This window comes from Lolium perenne, chromosome 4 (genome assembly GCF_019359855.2).
Source record: "Lolium perenne isolate Kyuss_39 chromosome 4, Kyuss_2.0, whole genome shotgun sequence".
Classification (NCBI taxonomy): Eukaryota; Viridiplantae; Streptophyta; class Magnoliopsida; order Poales; family Poaceae; genus Lolium; species Lolium perenne.
Genome location: NC_067247.2, coordinates 209,848,357 through 209,859,614, shown reverse-complemented (window position 1 = coordinate 209,859,614; position 11,258 = coordinate 209,848,357). Strand labels below are relative to the sequence as shown.

Sequence of the window (11,258 nt, the reverse complement as noted above, 5' to 3'; positions counted from 1 at the left end):
TATGATGGTGCCATCGTGGAGGTCCTCCATCTTCATATGTAGCTCCATTTGCCAAGTAGGGGTATGTAGGAGCACCGACGTTGCTCATGGTGGAGTCGAGTTGAGGCTCCGTCACGGTGTCGATGTCGTAGACGTGGCTTTGCTCCACCATGTCGTCCATGAGTGGTGAGCCATTGTCGATGTAGAGCTCGTCGACGTCGTCCTCAAGGTGGTGCTCCACCATGTCGTCGATGCTTGACGAGCCATTGTCGATGTAGAGCTCGTCGATGTCGTCCTCAAGGTGGTGCTCCACCATGTCGTCCATGCTTGAGGAGCCATTGTCGATGTAGAGCTCCTCGACGTCGTCCTCAAGGTGGTGCTCCACCATGTCGTCCATGCTTGAGGAGCCATTGTCGATGTAGAGCTCCTCGACGTCGGTCATGTCGGTGATGCTCGCGGAGCCATAGTCGGTGTCGAGCTCCACATGTTCCTCCACATCCGCGGTGCTTGAAGAGGTATCCTCCTCGAAGTGCTCCGTGTACTCCTCCGTATCCTCATCTTCGCTATCCATGTTAGCACGATGGTATGTATATGGTGTATGTTAGTGGAAGAACACTACCTCGCAATCTTACCATGGTATGATAAGATCGGGGCGATCCAACAAGCCGAGGTCAAAGTCAATTGTATCGGGCACTCACACAAAAACACACGCAAAAGCTAGCAAATATGGTGTTAGGTGAGTATGGTGGAAAGCCAAAAGACGAAATCCAAGATCAAGTATGTTGTCAAGAGTGGGTGAAATCCAAAAATTCAAATGTCAAAGCGATGATCACTATAAACACGGAAAGATATGGAACGCACACACGAGATGAACGGGGTTAGTGCGACCAAGGAATGAGCGGAAAAGTGTAAGAAGCCCTTAAGCAAGGGTGCTCGGTGTCACACTAACACAAGAAGAGATCAAAGCTTTGGTTGCAATGGAGAGACAACAAGATTTACACGTGGCCTCTCTTCTCTTATCTCTCTTTTGCTTAAAAGCTTTTTCTCTTTTGTATATGGTGGCACTTGACACTCTTTTGTATATGTATGGTGGTACTTTGTACACTTTTGTATGTATGATGGCACTTGCACTCTTTTTGTGCTTTTCTTTCTTTTTCACGCTCTATGTTAGCGTTAGCTCGCGCTTGCTATCTTGCCACACGAGTTTTGCTTAGAAGCTTGACTCCACACTACACACACACCTCACAATCGGGGCCACGTGCAATGTCTCGCAACACTTGATAAGCAATGCTCGATAGGATAGATCGCAAAAGAAGAGGGTTACAAGGGGAATGCAAGTTATACCTAGATGTTAGGCGGTGATGAACACACAACTTGCGATGATGGTGGTGGTGTCAAGAGTACGTTTGCAAGTCCGGGGTGCCGAGGATGTCGTCGCTTGCTTCGGAGCTGCGGGTTAGTGTCACAAACAAGGCTCTCAAACCGGCACAAGCAAACACAAGTTAGCGGAAGAAATCGGGTCAATATAGCTTGGCGGTGGTGGCGGTGGTATGCCGGTGGTGGTGGTGTCGATGCTCTTGCGGATGCGGCGGTGTTTGTTGGGGCCGCGGTGGTGTTTGTCGGTGGTTGGGGATGATGGCGGTGCTTGCCGGCGGAGGAGAGGAGTGGCGGTGGTCGGCGGTGGAGGTGGAGGGGTGGCGCCCGGTCCAGGGGCCGGTTGGGCCGGACCTGGGACCGGCCTGGCCGGTCACACGGCCGGTCGACCGGGTTCTGGGCTGGCCCGGCCGGTCTGCAGCCCGGTTGACCGGATTTCTCAACCGGGACGCAGTTTCTCTCTCCTGTTCTTCACGAAAATCGACCAAATTGACCAAAACGGAGGGGAAACGATGGAATTGGGGGCTAAAAGTTGGGGAGATAGTAGATCAAGCACTCCAACACCAAATCCATGGACTAAAACCACTCAAAACGCAACCAAATCGCAGATCCGTCCAAAGGCAAATTAGGGCTATTTTTTGGGGCAATTTTTTTTGGGAAAAATTTTGGGCGAAAATGGAGAGATTCGAGGGTCAAATCCGCGGAAACCAAAGGCTGCTGATACCATATGATGAGGTCTAAGACCCCGTGTGTGGCCCGATCTCGCGGTTGACCCGAAATCCAAAGGAGGGGAAGAGGGAGAGCGTGAAGAACACGAAGAACACGATGAACACGATGAACTCACGCACGCACACCAACCCGATACAATCGATACTTACCCCGTGGCTCGATGGACCACGCCAATAGAATCAACCCGGAAGAGACACGCGGTAGAATTCCGAGCGGAGAGATTGGTGAGGGAGATGAATCTAGGAGTGGGAGAGAGAGTGGGTAGCACTAGAATCTCACACACCAAATCCAATCATCCAACATAGGTAGCCTTGATACAAAGGGGATGAAACCCTAGGGAGACAAAGCTCAATATCATGTTTAAGCCTAAATCTTGTCTAAAGAGGTAAGGGCGTGACCGGGGTGCTTATATAGGCATACAAGGCAGCATGGGTCGAAAAGGTACAAGTTGGTGGGTCAAACCCGACGAATCCGGTCACAGGGCCGGTTGGACCGGGCCTGGGACCGGCCCATCCGGTCCACAACCGGATCCTGGACCGGGCGGTGACCGGGCGAGGCTTCGGGAGCCCCGGGATTGCGTCCGGATGGCACCGGTCGTCGTTCCGGTCGAAAACCGGCCGGGCCGGTCAGGGGGCCGGTCAACCGGGCCTGTGACCGGGAGGGCCGGTCAGGGCCGGTCAACCGGCTCGTGACCGGCCGGCCTCCCTCCTCCCGCTTCTTCTTCCTCTTCCTTCCTTCTTCCTTCATTCTTCCTTCCTTCTTCTTCTTCTTCCTTGCACCATGATGAATGGCTCCTCTTCCCTTCCCTCGCTTCCTTGCACCATGGGTGTTCCTCCTCTCCGGTCCTCGATGACTCTTGTACCTAATGACATATAACATGCCGACATGAGGTAGCATTCCATTCAAGGTATCTACGAGGTCGAGTATCGAGAGGAAGGAGTTCACCTTGTCGCGTGTAGCGTGGGTTAGGGTTGAAGGTCCACTTGGGGGACTCTTTGGCCATGGTGTAGCGTCGACGATAGGCGGGGTTGCACTTGACGGTCTTGAGGCGGAGGTGTCCGAAAGCCACCCCGCATCACTCAGGTTGACGGTACCCCACTAGTCCAGCCTATAGGATAACCTTGCCAATGGTCGTTGAGTTTAGAGAGTCCAAACTATTTTCTGAAATTCATTGGAGAGATCTGATTAGCTCTGATTTTTCTCCTTACACATATTCTTTCTCCTCTTACCTTTGTGAGTATTGAGTCTTCTCTCTTATCTGAGTTCCTCGGAGTCTTAGGTTTCGACGTGGGTTGGACGATCTTTGCCTTACCCTTTTAGGTTCGCTCTTCGGACGATCTCAGCAGAAATGCATCATCAACAGTGGAACAACGACTTCTTGTTGGTGGTGTCGACCGTTCAACATGGAGCAACACTTCTTGTTAGTGGTGTCGAGGAGATCGACACGTCGCCTGAAGACCCGATAGTTCACCTCTCTCCCCCGTACCGTGAGGTGGAACCTCGGGGCGAGGTTCCTTGTTAGTGGTGTCGATTGTAACGGCCCAGGGTAGTACCCCTATTAGATTTGCTTGTTCGTTTTCTTTTATCATGCAGCATGCATCATGCATCATATCATCCATGTTTCACTAATTAAAACTATTTTATAAACCCTAAAATAGTTTATTCTCCGTCTCATATGGTTTTTATAATAAACCCTAACCCCCTTGGTCTGCCTCCTCTCAGCCCAATCCGGCCTGGGTGCTCTTTCCTCCTTTGAGCCCGAGCAGCCCAGCTCCCTCTCCTCTTGCTTCTCTCTTTTCTTCCAGCCCAGCAAGGCCCAGCCCACCTTGGCTCCTCCTTGGTTCGTACCCCTTCAGAGGGAAAAGATCTCCCTTCCCCCTTGTCGTCTTCTCCCCTCACGAGAGGAGCGTGACCACCGTGGTCCTCCACCACCACCGCTCCCACCATGCTCCCCCTCTCTTTTTAATCCCCTCCTCGAGGCCCCAGAAACCCTAGCCTTCTCCCTCTCTCACGCCGCCGCCACCTACCTCCCTCCACACTTTTCTCCCTTCTCTTCTCTGTGAGCAACGAAACAGGAGGAAACCCCACTGCCACCACCGTCCCCGCCATGGCGCCGCCGCTACAGGCTGCCCCTCACCGAGCTGGAGGCACCTGAAGATGCGCCTCTACGTCCTCGTCGTCCTCCTCCAAGGAATCGAGCCGAAGCTTCCCTAATCGCCGCCAATTTCGCCCTTTCCGTCTCCAACGCCGATGGGAAAAACTTCGATTCCGGTCGCCCTGGCCAACCTCCGGCTACCCCGACCCCTCCTGCACCATTCTGGTGAGCTCCCCATCCTCCTACCCCTCCCCACGGACTCCCTCTCCCTCTTAGATGTCATGCCGATGGTGATGATCGTTTTTACCCGCAGACCCTCAACGCCGGCGCCGCTCCGGTGCCTCCCCGGCTCCAATTCCTCCATGGTTGGACTCCCTGTGCTCGTCCGTGTCAAACGCGACCCCTCCCGCGACCCAGCTCTCTCTCAATCGGCAGATCAGTGGTCGATTTGATCTCCCGCCATGGCTGTCCTGGCCCAAACTCCGCTTCAAGTGCTTCAAAGGGAGATGGTCCCCGTCCTATACAACAAGTCAGCAGTAACACAGTGGTTACCTCCTTGATTCCTAACCATGAGATCATGTGTTCAAATCCTGTATCTGGCTAATTAAGCCATATTTTTGTTTCTTGATTCTGTGGATCAGATCCGGCATACCGATGGGCCACGACCCAGATCTCCATCTCAGATCAACTCCCCGGTGCGGCCCAGCCCAATCCGAAACCAAAAACTGATCAGTTCTGGCCCAGGATCGCGCAGGTCCGGCCCAGTTCGTTCCCTGCCATCCTTTTCTCTTTTGTTTTTAGAAAATGTTTAAATCTTGCAAAAATCATATCTCTCAAACTATAGCTCGGAATAAAATGTTTCATATATGAAAATTGATCATAAAAATCCAATGAACAAGAATATGCCATCCATTCATATGTTTGCATCTCGCATCATGTCGCGCTTCATAGTCGTGCATGTTCACCTAACATATATGCGGAGTATTTCGTATACCGACTATGGTTTCCCCGCTCCGTTTAATATTGAAGTAGCTCACCCTTGCCATGCTACTGCCATGATAATCAACACTTAACTTTGCCGGTAGAAATGCAACTCCAACCTAATTTTTTTGTTCGGGGTTCCGACTCCGATTAAATTGGATAAGTGCATCGCATCATCCTTGCCATGTCATGCATGCATATCATATCTGGAGCATGCCGATTCTTCTACGTAGTAGTAAGACTTGCATGCGTTGTGTGTTCCAGCATTTGCTTCTTCCTGGATAGGATCACGAAGTGGTGTGGTGAGATACGCCAAGTTCTTCGGATGTTCCTCGGCAAGCTTTAACAGGCAAGCATTTCCCCTATACTCCTGTCCCTGCAGGAGTCGCTCACCTATTTTATTTTTCCTTCTCCCTTATGCTATCCTGAGTTGCGTTCTTGTCACGTGTCCCTTCCACCTGGTACCTCAAGCAGCCTATATTGCCTCCACCAACCACCTACAGCTATTGTTTGGTTATCGAGTCTGCCCTTGCGAGTCGTAGTGCTTGCTAGTGCTGTTTTATCTCGTTACCGTTATTGTTATCTTATCGGGTTATATGTTGGGAAGAATCATGGTTACTTTAGTTGTTGATAATTGTTTAGCGGAGGAATCGGTGGGTCAGCTGCTTGTTTTGTGACGGCTCACTTGTGTTTCCTAAATATCTTAGGACCCCGAGTTCCTGTTATCTGTTCCGAGACTGAGCACTCTAACCATACGTGGGTATGATTACCGGGTCTCCCCTCGACCACTGCCGGAATCTACAGCTTTGTCCAGTGGCCACAACTAGTTCGAATGTTTGATTGTTTCTCCCGGGCGTGCAAGCTTGTTTCTTTGTGGTCAGGTGATATGATATTACTTTTGGGGAAGCCGTGAGTGCCTTGTATCCCCGTTGTCTCTTGCACGTCCGTAGGTGCGGCACGTATTGTTAAGAGGTCATCCTCTTGTGGGCTCTGATCCTCTTAGCCGTTCTCGCAACAGCTAGGTCCGCATCGGAGTTTCGATCGGGCTCCGAAACGGGTTAACTTAGTTAGGTGGCTTCCTGGACATTGTTGTCGTGAAGGAGAGTGCGAGTCATGATATCCACCTGTCGCAAGTGGGTTGAGCGTGCGTGTGGGCACATTTGGGCACCCCTGCAGGGTTACAATCTTATCGATAAGCCGTGTCCGCGGTTATGGATGACTTGGAGCTGTATGACTCGATCATAGACAACTTACACCTGTTGTTCCTATCATAATAACTTGTGTAGTAAGTTAGCACAACTTCAATAATAAATGGTTAAAACTTGACAACCGTGTGGGTGCCTTTGTAAGTACTTCTTTGCGAAGGGGGAAAGCGTTGACTGTGTTATGTTTGCAGAGTATAGAACTGTTAGTTTATGCGCTCTCTCATCTTCTCTGATTAGACGAATGTTGTAGAGTGTCTCTATAGGTTTTTAGTGCTTGCGCTGCCGCTTAACTCCACCATATTGCCTATGACGTTCCTCTTGCGTCCTCTAAGTCCCCTGCGTGCCTCAAGTACAAAGGACGACTGGTTGACGAATGCTTATACGTCTTGAAGTCTTGTTAAGTACGAACCCGTACTTATTGCTGCTTCTACGGGATATAACCGGGCAGGTATGAAGATATGTTCGATGAAGACGACGTTAGCAAGGTTACCCTTCCGGCTTGGCCTAGGCAGGGTTATGGACGTCACTGGTTATCTTCAGGACTCTTAGTCCAATTTGTATCTTGTCCGTACTCGGACGTATTCGATCTTCTGTATGATTTGGATCTTTGTATTGTATATTTGTATCTTGACTCATTGGAGTCGATGTTGTAATATATGTATCTTGTGGGCTCTATTGTAATCATGTTGTAATGTTACCGCTCGTGTTAATTCCTCTGGCATCACGTGTGCGATTCGTCGCGCACGTCGTGTCGGAGGGCGTCTCTGAATCGATATCGTGCGGATTTCGGCGGGATCGCTGGAATCCTCATGGTACCGGTTCCGGGGCGTCACAAGTTGGTATCAGAGCCTCAGGTTGACGGTACCCCACTAGTCCAGCCTGTAGGATAACCTTGCCAATGGTCGTTGAGTTTAGAGAGTCCAAACTATTTTCTGAAATTCGTTGGAGAGATCTGATTAGCTCTGATTTTTCTCCTTACATATATTCTTTCTCCTCTTACCTTTGTGAGTATTGAGTCTTCTCTCTTATCTGAGTTCCTCGGAGTCTTAGGTTTCGACGTGGGTTGGACGATCTTTGCCTTACCCTTTTAGGTTCGCTCTTCGGACGATCTCAGCAGAAGTGCATCATCAACAGCGGAACAACGACTTCTTGTTGGTGGTGTCGACCGTTCAACATGGAGCAACACTTCTTGTTAGTGGTGTCGAGGAGATCGACACGTCGCCTGAAGACCCGATAGTTCACCTCTCTCCCCCGTACCTTGAGGTGGAACCTCGGGGCGAGGTTCCTTGTTAGTGGTGTCGATTGTAACGGCCCAGGGTAGTACCCCTATTAGATTTGCTTGTTCGTTTTCTTTTATCATGCAGCATGCATCATGCATCATATCATCCATGTTTCACTAATTAAAACTATTTTATAAACCCTAAAATAGTTTATTCTCCGTCTCATATGGTTTTTATAATAAACCCTAACCCACTTGGTCTGCCTCCTCTCAACCCAATCCGGCCTGGGTGCTCTTTCCTCCTTTGAGCCCGAGCAGCCCAGCTCCCTCTCCTCTTGCTTCTCTCTTTTCTTCCAGCCCAGCAAGGCCCAGCCCACCTTGGCTCCTCCTTGGCCCGTACCCCTTCAGAGGGAAAAGATCTCCCTTCCCCCTTGTCGTCTTCTCCCCTCACGAGAGGAGCGTGACCACCGTGGTCCTCCACCACCACCGCTCCCACCATGCTCCCCCTCTCTTTTTAATCCCCTCCTCGAGGCCCCAGAAACCCTAGCCTTCTCCCTCTCTCACGCCGCCGCCACCTACCTCCCTCCACACTTTTCTCCCTTCTCTTCTCTGTGAGCAACGAAACAGGAGGAAACCCCACTGCCACCACCGTCCCCGCCATGGCGCCGCCGCTACAGGCTGCCCCTCGCCGAGCTGGAGGCACCTGAAGATGCGCCTCTACGTCCTCGTTGTCCTCCTCCAAGGAATCGAGCCGAAGCTTCCCCAATCGCCGCCAATTTCGCCCTTTCCGTCTCCAACGCTGGCGGGAAAAACTTCGATTCCGGTCGCCCTGGCCAACCTCCGGCTACCCCGACCCCTCCTGCACCATTCTGGTGAGCTCCCCATCCTCCTACCCCTCTCCACGGACTCCCTCTCCCTCTTAGATGTCATGCCTATGGTGATGATCGTTTTTACCCGCAGACCCTCAACGCCGGCGCCGCTCCGGTGCCTCCCCGGCTCCAATTCCTCCATGGTTGGACTCCCTGTGCTCGTCCGCGTCAAACGCGACCCCTCCCGCGACCCAACTCTCTCTCAATCGGCAGATCAGTGGTCGATTTGATCTCCCGCCATGGCTGTCCTGGCCCAAACTCCGCTTCAAGTGCTTCAAAGGGAGATGCTCCCCGTCCTGTACAACAAGTCAGCAGTAACACAGTGGTTAGCTCCTTGATTCCTAACCATGAGATCATGTGTTCAAATCCTGTATCTGGCTAATTAAGCCATATTTTTGTTTCTTGATTCTGTGGATCAGATCCGGCGTACCAATGGGCCACGACCCAGATCTCCATCTCAGATCAACCCCCCGGTGCGGCCCAGCCCAATCTGAAACCAAAAACTGATCAGTTCTGGCCCAGGATCGCGCAGGTCCGGCCTAGTTCGTTCCCTGCCATCCTTTTCTCTTTTGTTTTTCAGAAAATGTTTAAATCTTGCAAAAATCATATCTCTCAAACTATAGCTCGGAATAAAATGTTTTATATATGAAAATTGATCAGAAAAATCCAATGAACATGAATATGCCATCCATTCATCTGTTTGCATCTCGCATCATGTCGCGCGTTGATAGTCGTGCATGTTCACCTAACATATATGCGGAGTATTTCGGATACCGACTATGGTTTCCCCGCTCCGTTTAATATTGAAGTAGCTCACCCTTGCCATGCTACTGCCATGCTAATCAACACTTAACTTTGCCGGTAGAAATGCAACTCCAACCTAATTTGTTTGTTCGGGGTTCCGACTCCGATTAAATTGGATAAGTGCATCGCATCATCCTTGCCATGTCATGCATGCATATCATATCTGGAGCATGCCGATTCTTCTCCGTAGTAGTAAGAATTGCATGCGTTGTGTGTTCCAGCATTTGCTTCTTCCCGGATAGGATCACGAAGTGGTGTGGTGAGATACGCCAAGTTCTTCGGATGTTCCTCGGCAAGCTTTAACAGGCAAGCATTTCCCCTATACTCCTGTCCCTGCAGGAGTCGCTCACCTATTTTATTTTGCCTTCTCCCTTATGCTATCCTGAGTTGCGTTCTTGTCACGTGTCCCTTCCACCTGTTACCTCAAGCAGCATATATTGCCTCCACCAACCACCTACAGCTATTGTTTGGTTATCGAGTCTGCCCTTGCGAGTCGTAGTGCTTGCTAGTGCTGTTTTATCTCGTTACCGTTATTGTTATCTTATCGGGTTATATGTTGGGAAGAATCATGGTTACTTTAGTTGTTGATAATTGTTTAGCGGAGGCATCGGTGGGTCAGCTGCTTGTTTTGTGATGGCTCACTTGTGTTTCCTAAATATCTTAGGACCCCGAGTTCCTGTTATCTGTTCCGAGACTGAGCGCTCTAACCATACGTGGGTATGCTTACCGGGTCTCCCCTCGACCACTGCCGGAATCTACAGCTTTGTCCAGTGGCCACAACTAGTTCGAATGTTTGATTGTTTCTCCCGGGCGTGCAAGCTTGTTTCTTTGTGGTCAGATGATATGATATTACTTTTGGGGAAGCCGTGAGTGCCTTGTATCCCCGTTGTCTCTTGCACGTCCGTAGGTGCGGCACGTATTGTTAAGAGGTCATCCTCTAGTGGGCTCTGATCCTCTTAGCCGTTCTCGCAACAGCTAGGTCCGCGTCGGAGTTTCGATCGGGCTCCGAAACGGGTTAACTTAGTTAGGTGGCTTCCTGGACATTGTTGTCGTGAAGGAGAGTGCGAGTCGTGATATCCACCTGTCGCAAGTGGGTTGAGCGTGCGTGTGGGCACATTTGGGCACCCCTGCAGGGTTACAATCTTATCGATAAGCCGTGTCCACGGTTATGGACGACTTGGAGCTGTATGAATCGATCATAGACAACATACACCTGTTGTTCCAATCATAATAACTTGTGTAGTAAGTTAGCACAACTTCAATAATAAATGGTTAAAACTTGACAACCGTGTGGGTGCCTTTGTAAGTACTTCTTTGCGAAGGGGGAAAGCGTTGGCTGTGTTATGTTTGCAGAGTATAGAACTGTTAGTTTATGCGCTCTCTCATCTTCTCTGATTAGACGAATGTTGTAGAGTGTCTCTATAGGTTTTTAGTGCTTGCGCTGCCGCTTAACTCCACCATATTGCCTATGACGTTCCTCTTGCGTCCTCTAAGTCCCCTGCGTGCCTCAAGTACAAAGGACGACTGGTTGACGAATGCTTATACGTCTTGAAGTCTTGTTAAGTACGAACCCGTACTTATTGCTGCTTCTACGGGATGTAACCGGGCAGGTATGAAGATATGTTCGATGAAGACGACGTTAGCAAGGTTACCCTTCCGGCTTGGCCTGGGCAGGGTTATGGACGTCACTGGTTATCTTCAGGACTCTTAGTCCAATTTGTATCTTGTCCGTACTCGGACGTATTCGATCTTCTGTATGATTTGGATCTTTGTATTGTATATTTGTATCTTGACTCGTTGGAGTCGATGTTGTAATATATGTATCTTGTGGGCTCTATTGTAATCCTGTTGTAATGTTACCGCTCATGTTAATTCCTCTGGCATCACGTTTGTGATTCGTCGCGCACGTCGTGTCGGAGGGCGTCTCTGAATCGATATCGTGCGGATTTCGGCGGGATCGCTGGAATCCTCATGGTACCGGTTTCGGGGCGTCACATCCACCG

At 50.4% G+C, this 11,258-nt stretch overlaps 1 long non-coding RNA gene across 1 annotated transcript; it reads left to right on the top strand.

Annotated features, from left to right (window-relative positions):
- Window positions 1-9,116: 9,116 nt before the first annotated feature.
- LOC127295075 (uncharacterized) lies at window positions 9,117-11,048 on the top strand. Its single transcript, XR_011756679.1, has 2 exons — window positions 9,117-9,561; window positions 10,866-11,048. It is a non-coding gene; the product is annotated as an uncharacterized lncRNA (long non-coding RNA).
- The last annotated feature ends 210 nt before the right edge of the window (window positions 11,049-11,258 follow it).